We start from the raw sequence: 27300 nt of genomic DNA on the forward strand, positions 1-27300 counted from the left end.
CTTTACAACGTTCTAGAGAACCATCAGACTTTAGTTTAACTCTGTAAACCCATTTACAACCGATGGGTTTTTTACCAGGTGGAAGGGGCACTAAATCCCATGTATGATTGGATGCAAGGGCCTGCAATTCCTTATTCATGGCATCCACCCAAATTGGGTCACGAGCAGCCTCAGCATATGATGATGGTTCGGTGATGTTGTCAATTGTAGAAAGAAGAGATTTATGTGTTTTACTAAACATGGCAGAGGAAACAAAATTGCAATGGTGAGAAGAAGTAGAAAGAGTGGCAATGTGACAGTGGTAGTCATTTAAGTAAGAAGGTGTAGTGCGTTGTCGTGATGAAGTTCTTGTAGGTGGAACAATTGGGGCATCAGTTTGAGTATTATCGAGAGAAGAAAAAATGATATCAGTAGTATTAGTTTCAGTATTGGTAGATGAAAATTCTGGAGGATCAGTAGTACTAGAGATAACATCATTATTAGTGGATGATATAATGGGAAAATATTCCTGACAAATATTAGACTGAACAGTAGTGCTAGGAAGAAAGATGGATGATGAATATTGTTAATCAGAAATATTGGAAAGCAAATGAAAAGGGAAGTGGAATTCATGAAACTTAACGTCTCGAGAGATCACAATTTGTTTAGTGGTAAGACTGAAAACTTTATAAGCCTTCTTGTTAGGGGGATAACCAAGAAAAACTCCAGGCTCTACTCTAGAATTGAACTTAGAACGATGGACTTTAGGTACAGAAACATAGCATAAACAGCCAAAGCTTCTAAGGTGATCATGAGAAGGAACAGAATTATAAAGTTTGAAATAAGGTGAAGAATTACCGATGCTAGAGAGAGGCATTCGATTGATTAGATATGCTGCAGAAAGAATGCTATCTCCCCAGAACTTTGCTGGAACTTGAGATTGAAGAAATAGAGCACGAGCAGTCTCTAATAAATGACGATGATTGCGTTCCACCACCCCGTTTTGTTGAGGGGTGTGGACACATGTTGTTTGATTGACAATTCCTCGTTTAAGATAAAATTGTTTCAAAGCTCCTTTTGTCAATTCTAAAGCGTTATCAGAATGAATAGTAAGCACCTTGGTTTGAAACTGTCTCTCTACATAACTCACAAATGATTCAAGCACAAAACATACTTCTGATTTATGCTGCAAAAGGTGAATCCAAGTATAACGACTAAAATCGTCTACTATGGTCAGGAAGAATTGACAATTCGTATAAGTCTTAGTCTTATAGGGACCCCAAATGTCGATATGTAATAGTTCAAAAGCTTGTTTTGTCTTGATGGAACTATGTGGAAATGAAATTCTACATTGTCTTGCTGCAGGGCATATTTGACAAATCATAGAACTAACAGTATTTGATATGCTACATTCAGGTTTCAAGAGCTTTAATTGAGGAAAAGGAAGGTGGCCTAATCTCATGTGTCATAGCTTTGCTTCATCTGAGCTTTGAGATAGAAATGCATTGCAAAATGTCTGAGTTGGAGTTTGAGCAGAAGAATTTGAATTGCTAACACTGTAGAGTCCATCAACCAAATTACCAAGATGCATCAGCTGTTCTTTCTTCAAATGGACCTGTAGAGCACAGTCTGTATCAGAAAAAATCATTTTGCAGTCCATATCTCTGCATAGTTTGCTAACAGATATCAGGTGGAAGTGAAACTCAGGAACATGAAGAACATCTCTCAAGGTGATATTGGCATTTAGAACTATAGTTCCTCTATGTAATACTGGTATCTTACTGCCATCTGGAATAGTAATTGTCATTTTAGAATCCATTACACATTTGTATTCTGTAAATTTATTCAAGTCAGGACAGATGTGGTCAGTGGCACCACTGTCCACTAACCATCCAGATTTAGAGGTACTCATTAGACAGATATTACCTGCTAAGAGAGCATGGCCAGTAGAAGTATCACTGGAATGATCATTTGATGGAAATTGCTTGTGCAAAAAGCTCATCAATTGGTTGTACTGGACATCAGTAAGAGGATTTTGTTGACCATTGTTAACAGGGCCTGATATCTCCTGTGGATTATCAAAATCCTGAATATCAGTAAAAGTCTGAGCCATGACTGCAGCAGCAGCAGAAGTAGGTCTTCTCTCTTTGGATCCTTTAAATCCTTGTGGGAAGCCATGAACCTGAAAGCATCTATCAATGTTATGACCCTGGACTTTACAATGAGTGCAGAAGTAGTTTGCTCCTGGCTTAGATGGTCGTTTTGACATAAAACTTTGAGAATGATTCTGAGTAAAGGTTTGAGGTCGAAATTTCTGATTATTCTGTGACATATTCTGAGAGCTCTGTGAATTCTGAAAATTCTGAGAATTCTGAGGATGAAACCTTTGAGAGTTGTATGAGATATAGTTCCTCTTATCAGCAACAAATGCTACACTCTCTGATTAAAAAGATAATTGAGATAAATCTTTGTGATTTTCTTCTTGAGCTACTAGCCTGTAGGCTTGAGATACTGTTGGTAGTGGATTCATCATCATAATGTGGCCTCGAACAACACTATATTTATCATTCAGCTTGAGCAGAAACTGTAACAGCCTTCGTTCTTGCTGCTTCTTCAAGAATTTCTGCCCCAGTTCACAGGTGCATTTCTCACAAGTGCAAACAGGAGTAGGATCAACATCATCTATACTATCCCACACTGTTTTGAGTCTTGTGTAAAACTCAGAGACAGATTGTGTATTCTGAGAAATCTCAATCAGTTCTTGCTCCAAAGAGTACAATTCTGTAATTGAAGATGTTCCAAACCTTTCCTCTAGGTCTTTCCAGATCGATCTTGCAGTTTTAAGAAACAAGACACTTCTCGCAATTGTTTCGTCAAGATTGAACAAAATCCATAAAATAACTAGAGAGTTACATCGTTCCCAAGCGTTATAATCAGTAGAGGTTATCTCAGGTGGAATGAGTGTTCCATTAACAAAACTTAACTTGTTCTTTGCAGATAAAATCAACATCATTGATCTTTTCCAGTTATTAAAGTTGTTTCCATTAAACTTAACAGAAACAAGTTGAGTTGTATTAGCATCAGAAGGATGAATGTAATACATACTTGATGGATCAAGATTTGATTGAACAACAGTAGTCTCAGTTTCAGCCATTTTTGATGCAGAAAAAGGATTATATCGAGCAAAGACAGCGAATCAATCAGCAAACTATCTCTATCAATCAAGTAATCAGGACAAATCGGAGCAACAATTACTTTTCTAAACAAATTTGCAACTAATTTCACTGAATCAAACAATTTTTTAGGAGTTTAGAACAGAAAACACCTTGGATCTGCAGGTGTTCGATGAAAAGACGGAGAGAAAATACAGAACTAATCATTGATGAACGTTGAGATCTTCATCAAAAGCTCTGATACCATGTTAGTTTTAGCAGAATGCATCTCAAATACTCAAGAACAACAACGGAGAAACTAGATTTTACATTCAATCAGAAGAAGAAGACTATACATTGTATTTTCAGATTATGTAAAAAAACTAGATTGAAAAACAAGCCTAACTAATTCTCTATATATACAGATTCCAACCAAGCCTAGAGTTTGTTACATTTCTATAAATAGAAAGAAATGAAGCAACAACTTGCTGGTGTTGCTGGTGATGTGTTGTCACGAATTGCCAGGCTGTGTCAAGTTGACAGGTGGTGTAACCACGTGCTCCTTATGCTCAATAGATTATGATCCAGTCTTAACACAGCAATTTAATGATGGTCAACTATTATAAGTCTCCAATATCATTATTTGTGTTACTTATGTAACGAGCTAATGCTATAGCACTACTGGAAAAACGTCAATAGACATCGGTTCTGGACTGATGTAAAATAATTTAAAAACCGATGTCTATAGAGAAACCAAGAGACCTGCCCATCTTCCTCTGTCTATCCTACAAACACTGCAACCAGCTCTAATCATAAAAATTGCTTTTGCATCTCCAATTGGTAGACCAATACTTTGGACGAGAAGTACCATTTAAATTTGTCTCGTCGAAGAGTTGGTTTTTTTATCCCCCTTACGGGTTCCCAGTTCCCACGGATAAATCAGTGTGCCATCTACTTTGTTATAATGTTTGATCAGTGAAGATATAGATGTGATCCTAACTCCTAACCTGTTGTGGACTTGTGGTGATATAGCTTCCATTTTTTGCTTTCGATTCCAACTCTGCTGTTTCACTTCACATATTTAAAATGCAACCCAAATGTTGAAAGGAAAATTACATGGACAGCCACAGGCTAGAAAACAAACATTGTTTTCTGTAAATTGTGAATGTTTGATTGAGACATTCTGTGGACAGTACCAAAAAAAGGGGGTGGCCGGAACATTTTCTTCAACAATTGGAGTATGTAACCCAGTAGTTAAGGTAATAATTAGAGTACAGAATGTTAGTTTAGGTAAGCCATCATAGATCCTAATTATTATAAAACAATGTAATAAGTTTGATGTAGGACAGAATATCAACTATGTGATATCAGAAACTACTAGCAACAGAAACTGCATTTCGACAAACAATTAAACCAACAGCTACCCACATAGGAGAAACTCAAATACGTGAAAGTAATTTTAAAATCCAAACACAAAAAATATTTCAATCTTGCAACTTTAAAAGGAAGTCATATGATTTCATCAATCCTGATGCCTGCAATGCCAGGAATGAGTTGATTGCAAATTGCTTCAAACTGCTGTTCCTTGTATTCATACTCGTAAAATTCGGCACTTGGGTTTGCATCTATCCACTCAATAACCTCCTTGATAGAAGTACTTATAGTCTTCTTAACAGAAGCTTCAAGCTTGTAATTTCCTTCAATGTTGTCCCTCACTTTGTATACATAATTCTCAATTGCCTGCACTGCCTTGATCTTTTTCAAGACCTTCTCGTCCTCTGCCTTGAACTATTCAGCGTCCCTTATCATTCTTTCAACCTCCGCCTTCCTGAGCGTTCCTCTATTGTTGATTTTTATGCTGTTTTGCTTTCCAGTATCCTTATTCTCAGCAGAAACATTTAATACACCATTAGCATCTATTGTGAAGGTTATACAAACTTTAACTTTACCTCTTGGGCCAGGTGGCAGGCCAGATAGTTCAAACTCTCCGAGTAAATTGTTATCTTCCGTTCTTGCTCTCTCACCCTCATAAACACTGATCTGAACGGATTCTTGATCATCTTTACGAGTACGAAACACTTTTTGCATTGAATTGGGAAAAGTTGTGTTCCTCGGAATAATAACAGACATCAGTGCACCTTTGACTGCAAGGCCAAGAGACAAAGGAGTAACATCATACAGAACCAAATTCTTGATATTTTGATTACCCTCCCCACTTAATATAGCAGCTTGAACAGCAGCACCATAGGCAACAGCCTCATCAGGGTTTATGTTCTTGCAGAGATCCCTCCTATCGAAAAACTGCTGCAACAGATCTTGCACTTTTGGAATTCTAGTAGATCCACCCACAAGTACAACATCATGAACACTGTTCTTGTCCATCCCCGCATCTACAAGACACTTCTCCACAGTTTCCAAACAACTTCTGAACATATCCAAGTTTAAATCCTCAAATCTAGCACGCGTAATTTTTGTGCTGTAATCGATTCTATCGTACAAAGAATCCACATCAATAGTTGTCATAGCATTATGTGACAATATTCTCTTCGCCTTTTCACAAGCATTTCTCAATCTTCTTAAAGATTTAGCATTGTTACTGATGTCCTTTTTATGCTTCCTTTTAAATTCCTCAACAAAATGATTTAGCAAACGATCGTCAAAGTCCTCACCACCAAGGTGAGTGTTACCAGCGGTAGCCAGGACTTCAAAAATATCTTTTTTGATTTTGAGAAGAGAAACATCAAAAGTACCACCACCAAGGTCGAATATAAGCACAGTTTTCTCTCCTGCTGAACTATTTGTAAGATTTTTGTCAAGACCGTAAGCGACTGCAGCAGCTGTCGGCTCAACAAGGAGACACAACACATTGAGGCCAGCTATTGTTGCTGCATCTTTTGTAGCCTGTCTCTGTGAGTCATTAAAGTATGCAGGGATGGTAACAACAGCATTCACTACTTTCTTTCCAAGGTAATCTTCGGTAATTTGCTTCATCTTAAGAAGAACCATTGAAGACAACTCCTCAGGTGAGAATTTTTTCTCCACACCTTATAATTGACAACTATTTTAGGTTTGTTATCATGATCACAAATAACCTTAAATGGCCAGAGCTTCATGTCACTTTGTACTGTTGAATCAAGGAATCTCCTTCCGATCAACCTTTTGGCATCTGAAAAACATCAGTGTAAATACAAAATTAGGTGCCATCACGCATGAGCCCAATTCTCACGTAAAAACCATCGGTCTGCGCTTTCAAATATTTACACAAAGCTCATACAATAATACAAAAGTGAATTACACCTAACAATTGCACTACAAGAAAACAGTCAATAGACATCACCCCTTTAACATCAGTTGCATTGGTGACCGATGTAAATGTTAAATTTAGAAGTAGATAACAACTCTGAGAACAATAACTTGTATTATTGATGATGAAAAACAACTGAATAAATAGATAGAAACTAGTGCGCTACCCACTACTGCTAGAACTAAGCAACTAGTGCTACAAATCAGGAAACAAACTTGACTGACTCAAACTAACACAAAACTAACGACTACTAGAAAACAATGCTGAAAAACAGGACAATTATTTGACTAAACTTAACATTCCCTCCCTTGAACTAGACTGCAGCTGCAGCTAGTTACCTCCTGGAAATTCACAAACACCAAGCTTCTTTCTCAGCTCTCGAAACAACTCCAATTTGAGTGGTTTAGTAAGAATGTCTGCAATCTGATGCCTAGGAGAAACTCAAATACGTGAAAGTAATTTTAAAATCCAAACACAAAAAATATTTCAATCTTGCAACTTTAAAAGGAAGTCATATGATTTCATCAATCCTGATGCCTGCAATGCCAGGAATGAGTTGATTGCAAATTGCTTCAAACTGTTGTTCCTTGTATTCATACTCGTAAAATTCGGCACTTGGGTTTGCATCTATCCACTCAATAACCTCCTTGATAGAAGTACTTATAGTCTTCTTAACAGAAGCTTCAAGCTTGTAATTTCCTTCAATGTTGTCCCTCACTTTGTATACATAATTTTCAATTGCCTGCACTGCCTTGATCTTTTTCAAGACCTTCTCGTCCTCTGCCTTGAACTATTCAGCGTCCCTTATCATTCTTTCAACCTCCGCCTTCCTGAGCGTTCCTCTATTGTTGATTTTTATGCTGTTTTGCTTTCCAGTATCCTTATTCTCAGCAGAAACATTTAATACACCATTAGCATCTATTGTGAAGGTTATACAAACTTTAACTTTACCTCTTGGGCCAGGTGGCAGGCCAGATAGTTCAAACTCTCCGAGTAAATTGTTATCTTCCGTTCTTGCTCTCTCACCCTCATAAACACTGATCTGAACGGATTCTTGATCATCTTTACGAGTACGAAACACTTTTTGCATTGAATTGGGAAGAGTTGTGTTCCTCTGAATAATAACAGACATCAGTGCACCTTTGACTGCAAGGCCAAGAGACAAAGGAGTAACATCATACAGAACCAAATTCTTGATATTTTGATTACCCTCCCCACTTAATATAGCAGCTTGAACAGCAGCACCATAGGCAACAGCCTCATCAGGGTTTATGTTCTTGCAGAGATCCTTCCTATCGAAAAACTGCTGCAACAGATCTTGCACTTTTGGAATTCTAGTAGATCCACCCACAAGTACAACATCATGAACACTGTTCTTGTCCATCCCCGCATCTACAAGACACTTCTCCACAGTTTCCAAACAACTTCTGAACATATCCAAGTTTAAATCCTCAAATCTAGCACGCATAATTTTTGTGCTGTAATCGATTCTATCGTACAAAGAATCCACATCAATAGTTGTCATAGCATTATGTGACAATATTCTCTTCGCCTTTTCACAAGCATTTCTCAATCTTCTTAAAGATTTAGCATTGTTACTGATGTCCTTTTTATGCTTCCTTTTAAATTCCTCAACAAAATGATTTAGCAAACGATCGTCAAAGTCCTCACCACCAAGGTGAGTGTTGCCAGCGGTAGCCAGGACTTCAAAAATATCTTTTTTGATTTTGAGAAGAGAAACATCAAAAGTACCACCACCAAGGTCGAATATAAGCACAGTTTTCTCTCCTGCTGAACTATTTGTAAGATTTTTGTCAAGACCGTAAGCGACTGCAGCAGCTGTCGGCTCAACAAGGAGACGCAACACGTTGAGGCCAGCTATTGTTGCTGCATCTTTTGTAGCCTGTCTCTGTGAGTCATTAAAGTATGCAGGGATGGTAACAACAGCATTCACTACTTTCTTTCCAAGGTAATCTTCGGTAATTTGCTTCATCTTAAGAAGAACCATTGAAGACAACTCCTCAGGTGAGAATTTTTTCTCCACACCTTATAATTGACAACTATTTTAGGTTTGTTATCATGATCACAAATAACCTTAAATGGCCAGAGCTTCATGTCACTTTGTACTGTTGAATCAAGGAATCTCCTTCCGATCAACCTTTTGGCATCTGAAAAACATCAGTGTAAATACAAAATTAGGCGCCATCACGCATGAGCCCAATTCTCACGTAAAAACCATCGGTCTGCGCTTTCAAATATTTGCACAAAGCTCATACAATAATACAAAAGTGAATTACACCTAACAATTGCACTACAAGAAAACAGTCAATAGACATCACCCCTTTAACATCAGTTGCATTGGTGACCGATGTTAATGTTAAATTTAGAAGTAGATAACAACTCTGAGAACAATAACTTGTATTATTGATGATGAAAAACAACTGAATAAATAGATAGAAACTAGTGCGCTACCCACTACTGCTAGAACTAAGCAACTAGTGCTACAAATCAGGAAACAAACTTGACTGACTCAAACTAACACAAAACTAACGACTACTAGAAAACAATGCTGAAAAATAGGACAATTATTTGACTAAACTTAACATTCCCTCCCTTGAACTAGACTGCAGCTGCAGCTAGTTACCTCCTGGAAATTCACAAACACCAAGCTTCTTTCTCAGCTCTCGAAACAACTCCAATTTGAGTGGTTTAGTAAGAATGTCTGCAATCTGATGCCTTGTACCACAGAACTGAAGCTGCATAATTCCATCGTTCACAAGCTCCCTCAAGAAATGATAGCGCACATCAATGTGCTTGCTTTTTCCATGCATCACCGGATTTTTAGACAGCTTAATTGTTGAGCTGTTATCACAGAAAATAAGAGTGGTTTCACTACCTTTGTAACCTATCTTTTTCAACACTCTTTGCATCCATATTGCTTGACAACTACTTCCTGCAGCTGCTACGAACTCAGCTTCTGTTGTGCTCAAAGTTACTATTTGTTGTTTTCGAGAGGACCAAGCTACTGCAGCTCCACTTAGAATAAAAATATAGCCTGAAGTGCTTCTTCTATCCTCCAGTGATCCAGCATAATCACTATCAGTAAAGCCAATCAACTCATGGTTTCCATTCCTTTTATAGAAAATGCCAAACTTTGAAGTACCCTGTAAGTAACGTAGAATCCTTTTTGCTGCCTCGTAGTGAACTCCTGTAGGTCTTGACATGTACCTGCTGAGTAGACTCACAACATACATTATATCCGGCCTTGTAGCCGTCAAATACATTAGACTTCCGATCATTTTCTTAAATAACAAACCATCCATCTCATCACCATGTTCATCCTTTGAGATTTTTATTCCTGGAACCATTGGATTTCCAACAGGATTACAGTGCTCCATTCCAAATCTACGCAATACTTCCACCACATATTTTGCTTGACTAATAAATATACCACCATCGAACTGCATCACCTCAATACCCATAAAATACCTCATTTTACCCAAATCTGTCATCTCAAACTCCCTCATCATCGAGCTCTTAAAATCAGATATCATGCGTTCATCATCCCCTGTAAATATTAGATCGTCAACATACAAACTAATGATCAAATATTTACCTTGTTCAACCTTGGTAAACAAAGTTTGCTCACTATCCTCCTTCTTAAAACCTTCTTTCCTGAAATATGATTTAATGCGGCTGAACCATGCCCGTGGTGCCTGCTTGAGTCCGTATAAAGCTTTGTTAAGCTTATATACCTTATGTTCCTCATCCTTTATTTCATAGCCCTTCGGCTGCTCCACATATACACTTTCTATTAACTTCCCATGAAGAAAGGCTGACTTGACGTCCAGCTGAAACACGCACCAACCCCTTTGTGCAGCAAGAGCCAAGATCATTCGAACTGTGTCCATACGAGCCACAGGAGCATACACTTCTTTATAGTCAATTCCGTATTCCTGAGCATACCCTTTTGCGACTAAACGAGCCCTGTATTTTTGCACCTCTCCCAGCTCATTTAGCTTAGTCTTATATACCCATTTGACCCCTATTTTCTTTGCTCCTGCCGGAAGTTCCATGAGATCCCATATTTTATTCTTCTCAATAGAGCTTATTTTAATATCCATGGTTGTCCTCCATTTCTCATCTTTAACTGCCTCATAAAAAAAGTAGGATCAGTTGTAGTAACATGAGTGAACAGGACTAAATGAGTTTGTTCCTCATCCTCGCCTTCTTCGTCAGAAAGACCTTCACCAGAGACATAGTTATCCATCCAACCCGGAGCTCTTCGGTTTCGAGCTGCTATGACAGGAGAGACTGCATTTCCATCGTCACTACCACCACCTATGTTGTCGTCTTCATTCACAGCAGTGGTTTGCTCCTCCTTTTCACTTGTGTTATCTTCCCATTCCACATCAAATATGCTGTCATCTTCAGTGCCCCTTCTCCAATCCCATTGGGCATCTTCTTCAAAGACAACATCCCGACTGACAATAATTCTCTTAGAGGTGGGATCGTACAGGCGATATGCCTTAGATTCTTCACTTTCGCCAAAAAGAACACAGCAGGTACTCTTGTCTTCAAGTTTTGTTCGTCGTGCGTCTGGTACATGAACATGTGCTATACAGCCAAAAATTCTGAAATGCTTGACTGACGGCTTCATTCCACACCAAGCTTCCTCCGGCGTTATTTCCTTTACTGACACTGTAGGACATCTATTAAGAACATAGAATGCCCAGTTCACTGCCTCAGCCCAGAACTTCCTTGGAACATTTTTCTCAATCAATAAGCTCCTTACCATATTCATCACAGTTCTATTCTTACGCTCCGCAACGCCATTCTGTTGTGGTGTGTATGCCGCCGTTAATTGTCTCTTGATCCCATTCACTGCACAGTATTCCTTGAACTCATCTGAGTTGAATTCACCACCACGATCTGTTCTGAGACATTTGATAGACACACCTCCACCCGCTTCTTTTTCAACCAAAGCTTTATATAACTTAAAGATATTGAAAGCATCTGATTTATAGGCAAGAAAGTAAACCCATGCTTTCCTACTATAGTCATCAATAAAACTGATAAAGTACCTCTTTTTGCCTTCTGAAATTGGAGAGATTGGACCACAAATGTCAGCATAAATTAATTCCAACTTGACTGATGCTCTCCATGTGCTTCTTTTTGGAATGACATCTCGATGCTGTTTTCCTTTTAGACAATCAGTGCACACCTTGTCACTGGCAGAAAAATTGGTAAGCCTCGTACCATGCCTTTTGTTTGCAAAGTCTGCAATCCTTTGTAGTTGAGGTGACCAAATCTTCGGTGCCAGAGATGAGTCATGTCTTCAGTGATTGCTTGAAAACAATCTTCTTTTTCTTCCTTGAGTGACTGAGATTTCGAAAACAACACAAACATCCGATTTGCTGTCATGGTGGTTTTGAAAACTAAGCCCTTTGTGTTGTGATAAATTCGACACTCATTTGATTGTATTAGCACAGACAAGCCCTTCTCTTGCAGCTGTCCAACAGAAAGAAGATTGTTCTTCAACCCAGGCACATTAAACACATCTTGAACCAGATGATTAACTCATTTGATATTCAATCGAACACTTCCTTTTCCACCAACATTCATGCTTGTGGAATTCCCCAATCTAACCACCTTGTTTAGCCCTTCTTCCAGATCACAGAATAAAGATGAGTCTCCACACATGTGATTGCTACAACCCGAATCAATATACCATGCAACATCTTGTTCACCTCCAAGCCCATCAACATACGCTATTAGTACCATTTCTTCTGATTCTTCCAAACCTGCATAATTTGCTTGACATTCGTACTGAAAGTGCCCAAGTTTATGACACTTGTAACACTCAACAGTTTCTTTGTTCCATGATTGGCGACCTCTGCCTCTGCCTTGTCCTCGACCTCCTCAAAAAGTAGAACGCAGTCCCCTTCCACCATATTTCTCACCATGAGTCACCTTCAAGGCATGTTCATCTTCTCCACTTCCTTTGAACTTCTGCTCATGAACAAGCAGAGAGCTTTGCAAGGCATCCACAGATAGTTGATCTATGTCCTTGGCTTCCTCAATGGAACAAACAATATAGTTCCACTTGTCTGTAAGAGTTCTTAAGATCTTCTCAACGATCTTGACATCATCCACCTTTTCCCCATAATTCCTCATGTCGTTTGCTACCATCATTACTCTTCCAAAGTAGTCTGTGATCGATTCACCCTGCTTCATTGCCAAGACCTCAAAATCCCGTCGCAAGCGATTGCGTTGAGCCCTTTTCACACGATTATTTCCTTGACACTTCAGCTTCATAGAGTCCCAGAGCTGTTTAGACGTTTCCTTCTGAGTGATTATCTTAAGAATTGACTTATCAAGCGACTGAAATAAGTAATTCTTAGCCTTCAAATCCTTCAGTTTCATCTCCTCCAGACTCGTGATCTTCGCTGCTGACATCTTGTTCCTGCTCTCTGGTTCTGTGTAGCCTGATTCAACAGCAATCCAATACTCCTTGGATCGAAGGAGATTCTTCATGACCATACTCCAATGATCGTAGTCACCGTCGAACTTAGGAATGGAGGCTCCCATAAAACTGGCTTCTGAACCCATCTTCTTTCAGGTTACCGCTCTGATACCAAGTGTTAAATTTAGAAGTAGATAACAACTCTGAGAACAATAACTTGTATTATTGATGATGAAAAACAACTGAATAAATAGATAGAAACTAGTGCGCTACCCACTACTGCTAGAACTAAGCAACTAGTGCTACAAATCAGGAAACAAACTTGACTGACTCAAACTAACACAAAACTAACGACTACTAGAAAACAATGCTGAAAAACAGGACAATTATTTGACTAAACTTAACAGTTAAAGGGATTTTTTAACATCAGCAGAACCGATGTTTATTGATATTTTTCTAGTAGTGTTGTTTAAATGTACAAAATTATAGTATACAAAGCTATTGACAATGTAAAAAAAGGAAAGATACTTCAAGCGAAACTCCAAAAATTTATATAATCTGTACCAAAGACAGTGTTGACAGGATTAAGAGCGGCCTGATTTCTAGCAGCATCGCCAATGAAACGCCCCGTATCAGTGAAAGCAACACATGATAGAGTAGTACGATTTCCCTGATCATTTGCGATGATTTCAACTCTATCATTTTGCCAAACTCCAACACACGAGTATGTTGTGCCTAGATCGATTCCAACGGCCACTTCATCTGTATTGGCCATTTTTACATGCAAGCGTATATCAGTATGTTGCAGCGACCGAAGATATCTGCAAGATATTTACTGGTAGTACTGTAAGCTTTATAAACTCAGTCCACATTATGGAGAAGTGCAACAGTTTGATTGCACTTTCTGACTTTCCAGTGCTTAGTAACTCTAACAACTCTTTGTATGCTATAAGTTTTTTCATTTACATAAAAATACTGAAATATTCAGTATATTTATTGTGACATTTTACAGTCATGTCGAACAATAGTATTAAAACTTATGACCGGTCTATTGCACGTCATTTTACGAATTTTTATTTTATTATCTGTATGGTGTAATTTTTGAATTTTTTTATGTTGCTTTTGTGTTTAACAAAAAAACATTTAGAATTCTTGTAAAATCGTATTTTAAGGGTGGAGCAAACAACCAAAAATCAAGACAGACCAGGCATGGCGTGATAGGTTTGCATTCGGTTTGGACTGTAATGGATCTAACTGAATGTGATATTTTTTGCTTTTGACGTTTACATAAACTTGAATGAGTTCCAGGTTGGATTTTATACATACCATATTCAGACCGAAGTGAAACACAAAAGCATATTATATAGTAATTTATGGAAGAAAGTTCAGAGGTTTTAACTATTTTGTAAACTATGTAGTAATCTATATATAGCGTGGTTATTCAATTTCTTCAATCCTGAAGCCTGCAATGCCAGGAATGAGTTGATTGCACATTTCTTCAAATTGCTGCTTCTTGTACTCATACTCATAAATCTCAGTATTTGGGTTTGCATTTAACCACTCGATAGCCTCCTTGACTGAATAGTTTATCAACTTCTTAACAGAAGCTTTAAGCCTGTAATTTCTTTCGGTATCGTCCCTCACGTAGTATATGTAATTCTCAAATGCCTGCATTACCCTAACCTTTCTCCTGAACTCCTCATCTTCGGCCTTGAATTGTTCAGAATCTCTTACCATTCTTTCAATCTCCGACCTCGTAAGGGTTCCTCTTTTCTTGATTTTAATGCTGTTTTTCATTCCAGAATCCCTATTCTCAGCAGAAACATTCAGTACCCCATTAGCATCGATTGTAAAAGTCACTGAAATCTCAACTTTACCCGTTGGGCCGGGAGGCAGGCCATATAGTTCAAATTCTCCAAGTAAATTGTTGTCGCTGGTTCTTGTTCTCTCACCCTCGAAAAGGCAGACCATAACAGATTCTTGATCATCACTACATGTGTAGAAATTTTCTTGCATGGAATTAGGAATAGTTGTGTTCCTTGGAATAATTACAGACATCAGTTCGCCCTTGACTTCAACCCCAAGAGACAGAGGAGTAGCGTCAAGCAGAACCAAGTTCTTGATTTTCTGATTACTCTCCCCACTTAATGTAGCAGCTTGAACAGCAGCACCGTAGGCAACGGCCCATCTGGATTTATGTTCTTACATAGTTCCTTCCCATCAAAAAACTGATGCAGTAGTTGTTGTATTTTTGGAATTCTAGTAGATCCACCCACGAGCACAACATCATGGACACTGCTCTTGTCCATCTTTGCATCCTTCAGACAATCCTCCACAGTATCCAAACAACTTCTGAAAAGATCCAAGTTTAAATCCTCAAATTTGGCACGAGTTACTTTTGTGGAGTGATCAATTCCTCCATACAAAGAATCTACATCAATAGTTGTTACGGCATTATGTGAGATAATTCTTTTCGCCTTTTCACATTCGTTCCTCAATCTTCTAAGAGATTTAGCATTTCGAGTAATGTCCTTTCTATGCTTCCTCTTGAACTCCTCGACAAAATAGTTTAACATACGGTTATCAAAATCCTCACCACCAAGGTGAGTGTTGCCCGCAGTAGCTAGTACTTCAAAATTATCCTTTTTAATTTTAAGAAGAGAAACATCAAAAGTACCCCCTCCGAGATCAAAAATAGGGACAACTTTCTCTCCTGCCGAACTACTTGTAAGATTTTTGTCAATACCATAAGCAACTGCAGCAGCTGTCGGCTCAACAAGGAGCCGCAACACATTAAGTCCAGCTATTGTAGCTGCATCTTTGGTAGCTTGTCTTTGCGAGTTGTTAAAATGTGCAGGTACAGTAACAACAGCATTCTTCACTTTCTTTCCGAGATAATCTTCAGCAATTTCCTTCATATTTGATTTTCGATCGACTTAGGCTTTAGCAGTTGGTTGTTAGGTATGAATAGAACACAGAGGGGAGGGGGGTGAATGTGTTTTGGCTTAAATGTTTGATTTTCGATCGACTTAGACTTTAGCAGTTGGTTGTTGTTAATGATTTAGTAGAATGGATGTTAAACATAAATAGCTCAGCAAATATGTAAAACAAAGATCTTCAAAACTCACTTAATTTTATATTAAAAATCAAGCAGTGTTTTGCTACAAAATCTCTAAGTTCTTGTTTTAGAACTTAGCTTCTTTCTTGAGAGAGAACACACAATTTTTCTAATCTTATTATTCTCTATATTTAACTAGAGGACCAGTGTTAACTTTATAACTCAGTTAACTGCTGGTTTACACGGTGGATAATAAACATGCTATTAGCTTTTCTAAACTGTCACTTGTCATTTCTATTTATAGAAAAGCAAATCTTCCATTTCTGGCTTAGCATATCTTTAGCTTCCCGTGATTACTTTAATCTCCTCTGTCAGTTAATCTTTGTCGTTGATCTTGCACGTCTCTCAAGCTGCTTTTTGTAGACTTGTCAATCCAGCTGTGTGAATTGTTTGTTGATTTGCAACCTTGAATATTGAACTGTTCTGCAATTCTGTACTTAAAGAAATTTCTTCACTTCGAGATCTCCAATTAAGCCGTAGAGAACTCGACATCTCGATAGGCATGTTGGCTTGTCGATATCTCTGAAACTTCATTGTTGCCTAGACTTATCGACAACTCTGAGTTCTCTAGTGAATTTTGGTTTATCGATAACTCAGAGTTCTCTAATGGACTTTGGCTTATCGATAACTCAGAGTTCTCTAATGAATGTATACTTGTCGATATCTCTGAGTTCTCGACAGACAATTCCTGAGTTCTCTACACCCGGTGGATGTTGCTTATCCGTCGAGTAGTGATTGTTTATCCGTCGAGTAGACATTCCTCATCCGTCGAGTAGATATTGCTCATCCGTCGGGTAGATGTTACTCATCCGTCGGTACTCTCTGGAGTTTAAATGACTTCTCGATAAGTCATTCTGGAGTTCTCGAATGATTTCTCTATAACACTAATTATGTGACTTGTAGAGATCTTGACTTAGAATGTTTTACACCAAACAGATTTATTCAACTCCAAGCTTCTTCATAATTCTTCTGAGGCATGATCTTCTTGATCTTCTTTCAGATAGAATTCTTAGTCTGCTCCAGTCTGCTCCATTTATATTTTACAGACATTAAGTGTTACAAGTATGAATTACAGATTAAGGTTACAATACAACTAATCTTAGGGTTGTCAGTATGACTTAGTCTTGTTATGATACAGGCATGTCTTGCACAACAATCTCCCCCAATTTGTGAGAAGACTGCTTATCACAAATTCATGCCTGTTAACAAGACTAACCCTGTTAGGTCACACACATACTGTAGAGGGGTGAATACAGTGTATAGTACACTCAAATCGAACTTAAAGAACTTGAGTAACAGAAAACAAACTTTATTGAAACAATAAACTCTGTTACAATATGGAACTGTTACCTCTCAGTGATGAACAAATATCACGAGAGCTGCTAGGGTTATATATAATAATAACTTTGATAATGATAACACTTATAGTGTAAACCCTATGCCTGTATTTATATACTACACAGTTACAAGATAATCGCTAATTGATATGGAATATAATTCTGCTTCCTAAAATATATCAATCAGATATCTTCTATTCCAAGTATTCCATTCTTCACGGAATTCCTTCTTCATGCATATCTCTTCTTATGTTTTATCTCTATCTTCTTTCCTTTAATCAGCTACTGTCCTTATCTGGTTGTCCTTCAGCACTTAAGTTCTGATATCTATCTTCTGATGATTATCTCCTGATAATATAAGTACTGATATCCTTAAGTCCTGACTTCCAGTATAAGTACTGATCAACAGTTAAGTACTGATCTATCCTGTTCACACAAGATCTGAAAGCTAAACATAAAACATATCAGCCATGACATTATCAAATATATCTAACAATCTCCCCCAACTTGTAAATTAACAAAATATACAAGTTAAACAGATATTTGATGATGTCAAAAATATTAAGTACAAATGCATGAGAAATAGACTAGATAACTACAACTTACAGTCCTTAAAGTTTTACCAATTTCAACTTCTGATAACAACTTCAATCTGTATAAATATCAGAATTTAAGCAGTTGTAGATCTTCGACTTGGCTTCATTAACTTCTGATCTCTCTGATGTCAGGAGTTGTTCTGAGATAGTTCTTCAACAAACATTTCTCAGCATATCTTAGTTCATCAATCATTCTCCTTTTAACACCTTTAAGCTCTGCAGTATCTTCACCAGTTTGAAAGATTGCAGCTCTGAGATCATTAATCTTTGCTTTCCTTAACTCCTGGTCTAGTCTTATGACATAAGCTTTGTCAGATTCAAGATTGAATTCAAGTCCCTTAATACCAAGATACGTTCTGATCTGTGCAGTATTAGGCTTCATATCAACAATATCCCCATTGTGATCTCTGTACTTTGGAACATATCTACTGTCAGACTTAACAGAATAAAGCCTTTTCTGTCTCTGAATCTGTTCTTTTAAGTAGTTTGCAGCAGTCTCTGTTATTCTGTCATCCACTTGAAGTAAGAAAAGTACATGCTCCAATTCTTCAAAATACTTCAAAGGAATGACATTTTGTCTTATATGATAAACCCTACCATCTGTCATGAAATACAATATGATGTATTCTTTCAAGTAGGTATGGTAAACCATCTGTACAGATTCTAGTTGATTCAATCTCTCAGGAGTTGCTCCAATACCTGGTTCACTCAAGGAAGTTAGATCATCGGTAGTGTTGTGTACTCTTCTTTCATCAGCACTTCCCAATCCAGTTTTATCTCTAGCTTCCTTTCCAGTAACTACTCTTGCTTCAAAACCACTTGGAGTAGTCTTCAAAGATTGAGTCTGTTTTGCTTTAGTGAATCCTGGTAGGAGTGTTTTAGATCTATTTTCTGATATCAAGTTAACTTGAGCACTGTCAGAGGTTACTTGCTTCTTCTGAATATCAGAACTTACAATTTCTTGACTCTGAACAACTTGAGCCATGTCAGAGGTTGTTTTAAGAACTTTTCTTGAAGTCAGAGCAAGATCATCTTTTCCACCAGTAATTTCTTCTTCTTCAGGAGGTACATAAGGCTTGATAGGTTCACCAACCTTTTCTTTACCCTTGGATCTTGGATCTATCTGTGGTTGTGATCTAGCCAAAGTTTCTTCAGTATGTATCCTTTCTTTGATCACAATGTCTTTAGGTTTTGGAAGTAACTTTTTACCAGAAGCTTCAGATTTAGATGTGACTTTCTCTGATTTAAGTCTGGCTTCTTCTTCCTTTAAACTTTCCAAGTCCATCCCTGGATTTTCTTGAAGAAATAACTGTCTTGACATTTCCTCATCAAGATCTAGAAGTTCATCAGAACTTATCCTTTTACCAGCAGCAGAACTTATTCTTTTCCCAGTATCAGAACTTGTTCTGTGACTAGCTTGTCTTGATGTAAACCTTCTACCTTGACTATGACCACTACCCATTCCAGAGTTTCCTTGGTCATCTGTTCCATCATCCTTTCCTTGCAGTGTCTTGTTGGTTTTGCATTTGGACTTAATTACCTTCTCCCCCTTTTTGGCATCGGCAGGTAATAAAAGAGAGATAAGTAGTTCCACTGAGGTCTGGATTTCAGTAAGTTGCGATTGCTGAGAAGCTTGATTTGTCAGAATTTGATCAATCTGAGCTTGTTGCTTCTCTTGAGTTTTCTCAATATAAGCAACCCTGTCAATGGTAGGTTGGAAGAACTTTTTCTTATCAATTTTCCAAACTTGTTCCTGTTTGATAAAGTTATCCTGAATCTTGTGTAGCTCTGCATGAGTGTTGGAATGAAGACCTTGTAGATGTTTAGTACTCAATGCAGTGACTCTAAGCTGGGTTTTAAAATCATCAGAATGTAACATTTCATCAGCTTTAGTCAAGTGCTCAGCAAGATGTAAAGCATTTGGAACACATGAAACTGAGTTCCATTCCTTAGTCCACTCCTGACCTGCAGGAGTTTCACTCCAAGGTACTGGTGCATCCCTGATAACAAACTCCTTTACCAGTTCAGACTTAGGAAGAGTCAGTGGAGGAGTATGTCCTGAAGGACCTGCTTCATCAGCATCTACAGTTGTAGCAGCCTCACCAGTGTCTCCAACATTTGCAGCATCAGAACTTAGAGAATCAGTATCTTCTGATAAGACAACAGTGTGAGTAGCAATGGAGGCTTCAGCATCCTCTAATTGCTGATCTGATACTAAGTTCTGATCAACAGCCATATCCTGATGCTCACCTAAAATCTGATCATCAGCATCTTGATGCAGAGAAGGTGTTAGTGATAACTCAGGAGTTTGAACAGCATCAGTAACAGGTGTAGTGGAAGGATTATTTGCTGTTGGAGCTTCTAAGAAAAGTATTTCAGGCACAACCAGGTTCTGAATATCAATTTCAGCACTTGTGCCTGGATCAACAAGAGACACAGAAGGTGAATTAGCCTTGTCAGATACAGGTTCCTGAGATGGAGTTGATGGAGAAGAAGTGACTGGAGCAAATTCCTTGTCTTGTGAGATCAGAGATTCCTGATCCCCTTCCTTAGCTGTTTCCTCCTCATCATCTGAAACTGGCCTTTGTGCCCTCTGTTGAATCCACTTTTCAGAAGAAACTGAGCTAAAGTCTCATACCATGCTCTAGGAGCTTGCTTAAGTCCATAAAGTGCTTTATCAAGCCTGTAGACATAATCTGAATGTTTGGTATCTACAAAACCTGGAGGTTGTTCAACATATACCTCTTCCTCCAATTCTCCATTGAGAAAAGCACTTTTCACATCCATTTGAAAGACAGTAAACTTTTTGTGAGCAGCATAAGCCAAAAATATCCTTATGGCTTCTAACCTAGCAACTGGTGTAAATGTTTCATCATAATCAATTCCCTCCTGTTGAGAATATCCTTTTGCAACCAGCCTTGCCTTATTCCTTGTAATTATGCCATCACTGTCAGTTTTGTTTCTGAATACCCACTTTGTACCAACAACAGATCTATTCTTTGGTCTTGGCACTAGGGTCCAGACTTTGTTTCTTTCAAATTCATTCAACTCTTCCTGCATTGCTTGCACCCAATCAGCATCTTGAAGAGCTTCTTCTACTTTCTTTGGCTCAGTCTAAGAGAGAAAAGAATTGTATAGACACTCATTTGAAGTACCTGTTCTAGTTCTGCACCTGCATCAGGATTTCCAATTATCAAATCAGGTGTATGTGATTTTGTCCACTTCCTTGCAGATGGAAGGTTTTCTCTAGAACTGGATGCTCCCCCATGATCCATGCTATCTTCATTTTCATTTTCTGATGCTCCCTCTGAAACTATGCTCTCTGAGTTGGATTCTTCAGTATTTAGATTTTCAGCACTATCAGAACTTGGCTTATCAGAACTTGACGAATCAGAACTTGAAGAGCCAGATGCATGTTCTGATGTTTCTTGAGATGTGGTAGGATCTTGAGTATGCTCCCCCTGCATAGGTGCATCTTCCTTTAACGTAGTCACCACAGTTTCAATAACATCAGAGTTTAATCCGTCAGAGTTTGTAGTATCAGGACTTAGACTGTCAGGTTTTTCAGTATCAGAATATGAGTCTTCATTTTCAAATCTCAGCTGATCATGGTCAACGAAATCTTTAAGACCAGTGATCTTCTTGTCATCAAAAGAGACATTGATAGATTCCATGACCACTTTTGTTCTCAAATTATAGACTCTGAAGGCTTTTGTGGAAAGTGGATATCCAACAAAGATTCCTTCATCAGCTTTTAGATCAAACTTTGATAGCTGTTCAGGATGAGTCTTGAGAACAAAACACTTGCATCCAAATACATGAAAATATTTCAGATTTGGCTTCTTTTTCTTCACCATCTCATATGGTGTTTTTCCATGCTTGTTAATGAGTGTTGCATTTTGAGTAAAACAAGCAGTCTGCACAGCTTCAGCCCAGAAATAGGTTGGAAGCTTTGCTTCTTCAAGCATTGTACGTGCAACTTCAATGAGAGTTCTATTCTTCCTTTCAACAACTCCATTTTGCTGTGGAGTTCCAGGAGCAGAAAATTCCTGCTTTATTTCATGGCTTTTGCAGAACTCTTCCATTATCAAATTCTTGAACTCAGTGCCATTATCACTTCTTAAAATTTTCACAGAATCTTTGACCATTTTATCCAGCTGTTTGACATGATCAATCAAGATAGATGCAGTTTCACTTTTTGTGTGCAAGAAATACACCCATGTGTATCTGGTGAACTCATCCACTATGACCAACGCATACTTCTTCTTTGCAATAGACATGACATTTACTGGACCAAATAGATCAACATGTATAAGATGATAAGGCTCAAGAATTGATGATTCAGTCTTGCTCTTGAATGAAGATTTTCTTTGTTTGGCTTTCTGACATGAATCACAAAGACCATCAGGAGCAAATACTGTGTTTGACAATCCTCTCACAAGATCTTTCTTGACCAGTTCATTTATATTGTTGAAATTTAAATGAGAGAGTTTATTATGCCAATTCCAGCTTTCTTCAATTGATGCTCTACTTAACAGACAGATTGCAGAGCCATCAGTACTTGTTGAAAGCTTAGCTTCATAAATGTTACCACGTCTATATCCTTTGAGAATAACTTTGCCTTTAGATTTACTCACAATTTCACAGTGTTCTTCAAAGAAATCAACATGATAACCTCTGTCACAGATTTGACTTATACTCAGAAGGTTGTGTTTAAGTCCTGAGACCAGAGCTACTTCTTTAATGATGACATTCCCAAGATTGATATTGCCATATCCCAATGTTTTTCCAATGTTGCCATCTCCATAAGAAACACTTGGGCCAGCTTTCTCCACAAAGTCTGATAGCAGGGCCTTATTTCCAGTCATATGACCTGAACATCCACTGTCCAGAACTAGAATATTTTTCCTGTTGCCCTGCAATCATAAAGACCACTAATTATTAGTTTTAAGGACCCAGACTTGCTTGGATCCTTTGGTCTTATTAAGTTTGTTAACATTTGCAGCGGATTTAGCATCAGAGTTTATGTTAACATTTTTCTTATCAGAATTTACATTATCAGACTTTGAATCAGAATTTATACTAGAAGGAACAATGGAAACTTTCTTAAAGAAGGTTTTATTTGATAATAATCATAATACAGACTATGATATTCCTTACAAGTATAAATGGAATGCCATAAACTACCACAATGAAAACAAGGATTTTGTGGTTTGTATCTAATTGACTGACTCTTAACTCCTGATTTCGAAGGTAAGGAGTTAATATTCTTATTTTTCCTGCAAAAAGAAGCCAGATGGTTAGAACTTCCACAGTTATGACATGTTTTCCTAGGTGCATCAGGAACAGGTTTATAATCATTGCTTTTATTCACACCTTCCTTTCCATTCCTATTTTTCTTAGGTGATTTTACCTTGTTTGTATTCTTGACATCTTTCAGCTTATGCTTAAGCTGCTTCTTTGTCATTAAGCCTATGTTTACTTCAGCTGTCTTTTCCTGTTTTAGTTTGTCAGAAGTTAATTCCTCTTTAACTTCTGATTTCTCATTATCAGACTTTACAGTTACAAACTTAACAGGTTTTAACTTTGGCTTTTGCTTAACAACAGGCTTAATTTCTTCAGTTCCTTTATCATTCTTATTTTCTCCATAACCTAAGCCCTCTTTCCAATTTTCACTACTTAGCAAATTTTGAGTTGTTCTGCCAGAGTTAGTCCAAGTCCTGATTATCTCTCTTTCCTTTTCTAACTCAGTTTTTAGAGATTCATTCATTTTTAGCACTTCATCCCTAACATAAAAAACATCATCTCTATCCTTCTGAGTTTGATGGAATATGACTAACTCTTTTTCTAAGAAATCATTTCTTTTCTTATATGCAAGATTTTCAGAAGTTAATCTTTCACATGTTAAAGTTTGATCTCTATAGCTAACAAACATGGTTTTAAGATATCTTCTCAACTCATTATATCATCAGTATGAAAAGCATAAGTAGTCTGAGGTACCTTTGTTTCAGCAGCTTCAGAACTGCTCTCAGCACTTTCTTTATCAGCATTTGCCATTAATGCATAGTTCTCCTCACTTTCAGAGTCTGAGGTGTCTGTCCAGCTTTTCTGCTTTGTGACAAGAGCCTTGCCTTTATCACCCTTTACCTTCTTGCAGTCAGGAGATATGTGGCCTTTCTCACCACAGTTATAGCATTTAACATTGGTGTAATCTCCTCTGTCAGACTTTCCTCCTCTTCCTTCAGATCTTCTGAATTTCTTCTTATCAGAACTTATGCTTTTCCTGGGAAACTTCTTTCCCTTCCTGAACTTCCTGTATGCAATCTTTGTGATTCCTTTCACCATAAGAGCACACAGTTTCATCATCTCCTCATCAGCATCAGTCTCAGGCAAGCTTTCAGAATCTGAGTTATCATCACTCTCAGAACTTGATGACTCAGTATCAGACTTTATGAAAAGAGCTTTACCTTTGTCTTTCTTTGAGGAAGCTGCTTTGGGAAATTCTTCTTCAGCCTTAAGAGCAACTGTCCTTGACTTTCCTCCTTTCCTCTTGCTTCTTTGTTCCATCTCCAGCTCGTGTGTCTTGAGCATTCCATAGATTTCGTCAAGAGTTGTTTCATCAAGATTGTAGTTGTCTCTTATTGTCGTTGCCTTCAAATCCCAGCATTCAGGAAGAGCTAACAGGAACTTAAGGTTTGAATCTTCAAGATCATACTCTTTATCAACTAGTGACAAATCATTCAAAAGTTTGACAAATCTATCATATAAATCATTCAATGACTCATTAGTCTTTGAGTCAAAGTGTTCATACTCTTGAGTGAGTATTGTCTTCCTGTTCTTTTTAATTGTGTCAGTTCCCTGACATCTTATTTCCAGAGCATCCCATATCTCCTTAGCAGTCTTGCAGTTGATTACCCTGTTTGACATTACATTATCAATGGCACTATGCAGTAAGTGTCGTACCTTAGCATCCTTAGCAATTGATGCTATGTCCTCAGCAGTATAATCACTCTTCTCCTTTGGTACGGTCGTTGCTGCTTCACCTGCAACTGCAACAGCGAGTTTGGTTGGTTTGTGAGGACCTTCCTTGATTCTATCCAGGTATTCTGGATCTGTTTCTTCCAGGAACATGGTCATCCTTACCTTCCATATGGGATATTCAGATGGTCTCAGTATGGGGACTCTGATGGTCTCATACCGACTTTGAATTTGTGTCTTTGGTGGTTCCTCAGTTGTGGTAGGCTTAGTTGGAGTTTCTGTGTCCGACATGATTGTGTATGGATCTTTAACTGTATGTAAGTTAACAGATAAGCTCTGATACCAATTGTTAGGTCACACACACACTGTAGAGGGGTGAATACAGTGTATAGTACACTCAAATCGAACTTAAAGAACTTGAGCAACAGAAAACAAACTTTATTGAAACAATAAACTCTGTTACAATATGGAACTGTTACCTCTCAGTGATGAACAAATATCACGAGAGCTGCTAGGGTTATATATAATAATAACTTCGATAATGATAACACTTATAGTGTAAACCCTATGCATGTATTTATATACTACACAGTTACAAGATAATCGCTAATTGATATTTGAATATAATTCTGCTTCCTAAAATATATCAATCAGATATCTTCTATTCCAAGTATTCCATTCTTCACGGAATTCCTTCTTCATGCATATCTCTTCTTATGTTTTATCTCTATCTTCTTTCCTTTAATCAGCTACTGTCCTTATCTGGTTGTCCTTCAGCACTTAAGTTCTGATATCTATCTTCTGATGATTATCTCCTGATAATATAAGTACTGATATCCTTAAGTCCTGACTTCCAGTATAAGTACTGATCAACAGTTAAGTACTGATCTATCCTGTTCACACAAGATCTGAAAGCTAAACATAAAATATATCAGCCATGACATTATCAAATATATCTAACAAACCCCAAGTTAAAAAATGAAAATAAAATGATAGAAAAGCTGATACAACACTTGTACATTGGACAATTTACAATAATTAAGTAAAAACTGAGCTGCCTGATTCTTTCTCAATTATGTTCTTAATTTGCACAAGTATTTCCAATTCTTCTAGGATGGGGGTGTCATCTAGAGCCTCTATTAGTTTCAGCAAATCTGGCTTAGGATATCTAGCTAACATCCCTATCCTGTAACTTGACAAAGAGCCAGCTTTGATATTCAGAAATCTTCCATCCTTTGATATTCTGCTCTTGCCTGCTGCCTTCAACTCTTCTGATCTTCTGATATACTCATCAATCTCATGCTCATACTTTCTCCTCCTTTCAGCTAGTAACTTTTTATGCTTATCTCTCATCTCCTCTCTGTTAACCACAAACACTGCCAATACTATTCTCCATGCCTTAGTGGCTGAATCTTTACCATTCATCAAGCTTATCACCCTTTTCAGTTCAAAAATTGAGAGAGAATCCTTTAGTCTATCTCCAAGCTTTTCAAAGGACCCATCACTGTAGTAGATTCTGACTTCTCTAATGTTAACAACCCAAATACTGACAATTCTTTCAGCTAGCTGTTGGAAGTAGTCTTCATCTGAATCAACAACATTTAGAGGTTTGAAATCATCTTGATTATATCTGTTCCAGATGGCCTTTTCACCAAATCCATGATCATTGAGAAATTCAGCTATCAGTTGTCTTCTTTGTCTTCTGATTCTTCTCTTGACCTTGGCTTCTTTTGGACCTATTCCAACTGTTTTGAAGTGTGTTTTATGGGGTGGCTTGAATGAAGGTATAGTTTTGAGTCTTTTCAGAGAAGTATGGCTGTGAGTGATTTGTGTTTTGATGAGAGAGTTTGCTGTGAGCTTATAGAAATATTTAGGCTTAGAGGTTTGAGGTTGAGCAGTTTTTGATGAGATTGAGTGTGAAGGTTTAGCAGTTGGTATTTGGATATTTAGGGTTTTGAGAGATTGTGAGGTATCATTCTTTTGTCTTTGCCTCCTTCCATCCCTCCTTTGATTCTCAGATCCACTTTTCTTCTCCTTCTCTTTCTCACTATCACTTTTTCCACCAATTGCCTTACTAGATTGACTTGAGTTTGAGCCAGAAGGATTTTGACCATCTTTCTTCTGCTCATCATCACCCAAGTCATCTGTGTTGATTTTAGTTTTAGGCAAATTGGCTTCAGAGTTATCAATGTATCTCCTCATAATCTTGATCATAGCTTCATCTTCACTAGTCTTCAATTTCTTACTTTTCAGCCCAGACTCAAGCACCATTATCAGTCTTCTGTTGGCCATGATACAGTTTTAGGTACTTGAAAATGTTTCAGTTGCTTGGTTGTAGAGCAGATATAGTGCACCCCTTTGCTTGGATGT

The 27300-nt window shown here is 37.8% G+C and overlaps 3 pseudogenes; all 3 read right to left on the minus strand.

Annotated features, from left to right (window-relative positions):
• Positions 1–4539: 4539 nt before the first annotated feature.
• Positions 4540–6259, minus strand: LOC141723487 (heat shock cognate 70 kDa protein-like; annotated as a pseudogene).
• A 622-nt stretch (positions 6260–6881) lies between these two features.
• LOC141723497 (heat shock cognate 70 kDa protein-like) lies at positions 6882–13809 on the minus strand (annotated as a pseudogene).
• A 529-nt stretch (positions 13810–14338) lies between these two features.
• LOC141714274 (heat shock cognate 70 kDa protein-like) lies at positions 14339–15819 on the minus strand (annotated as a pseudogene).
• Between the last annotated feature and the right edge of the window lie 11481 nt (positions 15820–27300).

Source organism: Apium graveolens, chromosome 1 (assembly GCF_009905375.1).
Source record: "Apium graveolens cultivar Ventura chromosome 1, ASM990537v1, whole genome shotgun sequence".
NCBI lineage: Eukaryota > Viridiplantae > Streptophyta > Magnoliopsida > Apiales > Apiaceae > Apium > Apium graveolens.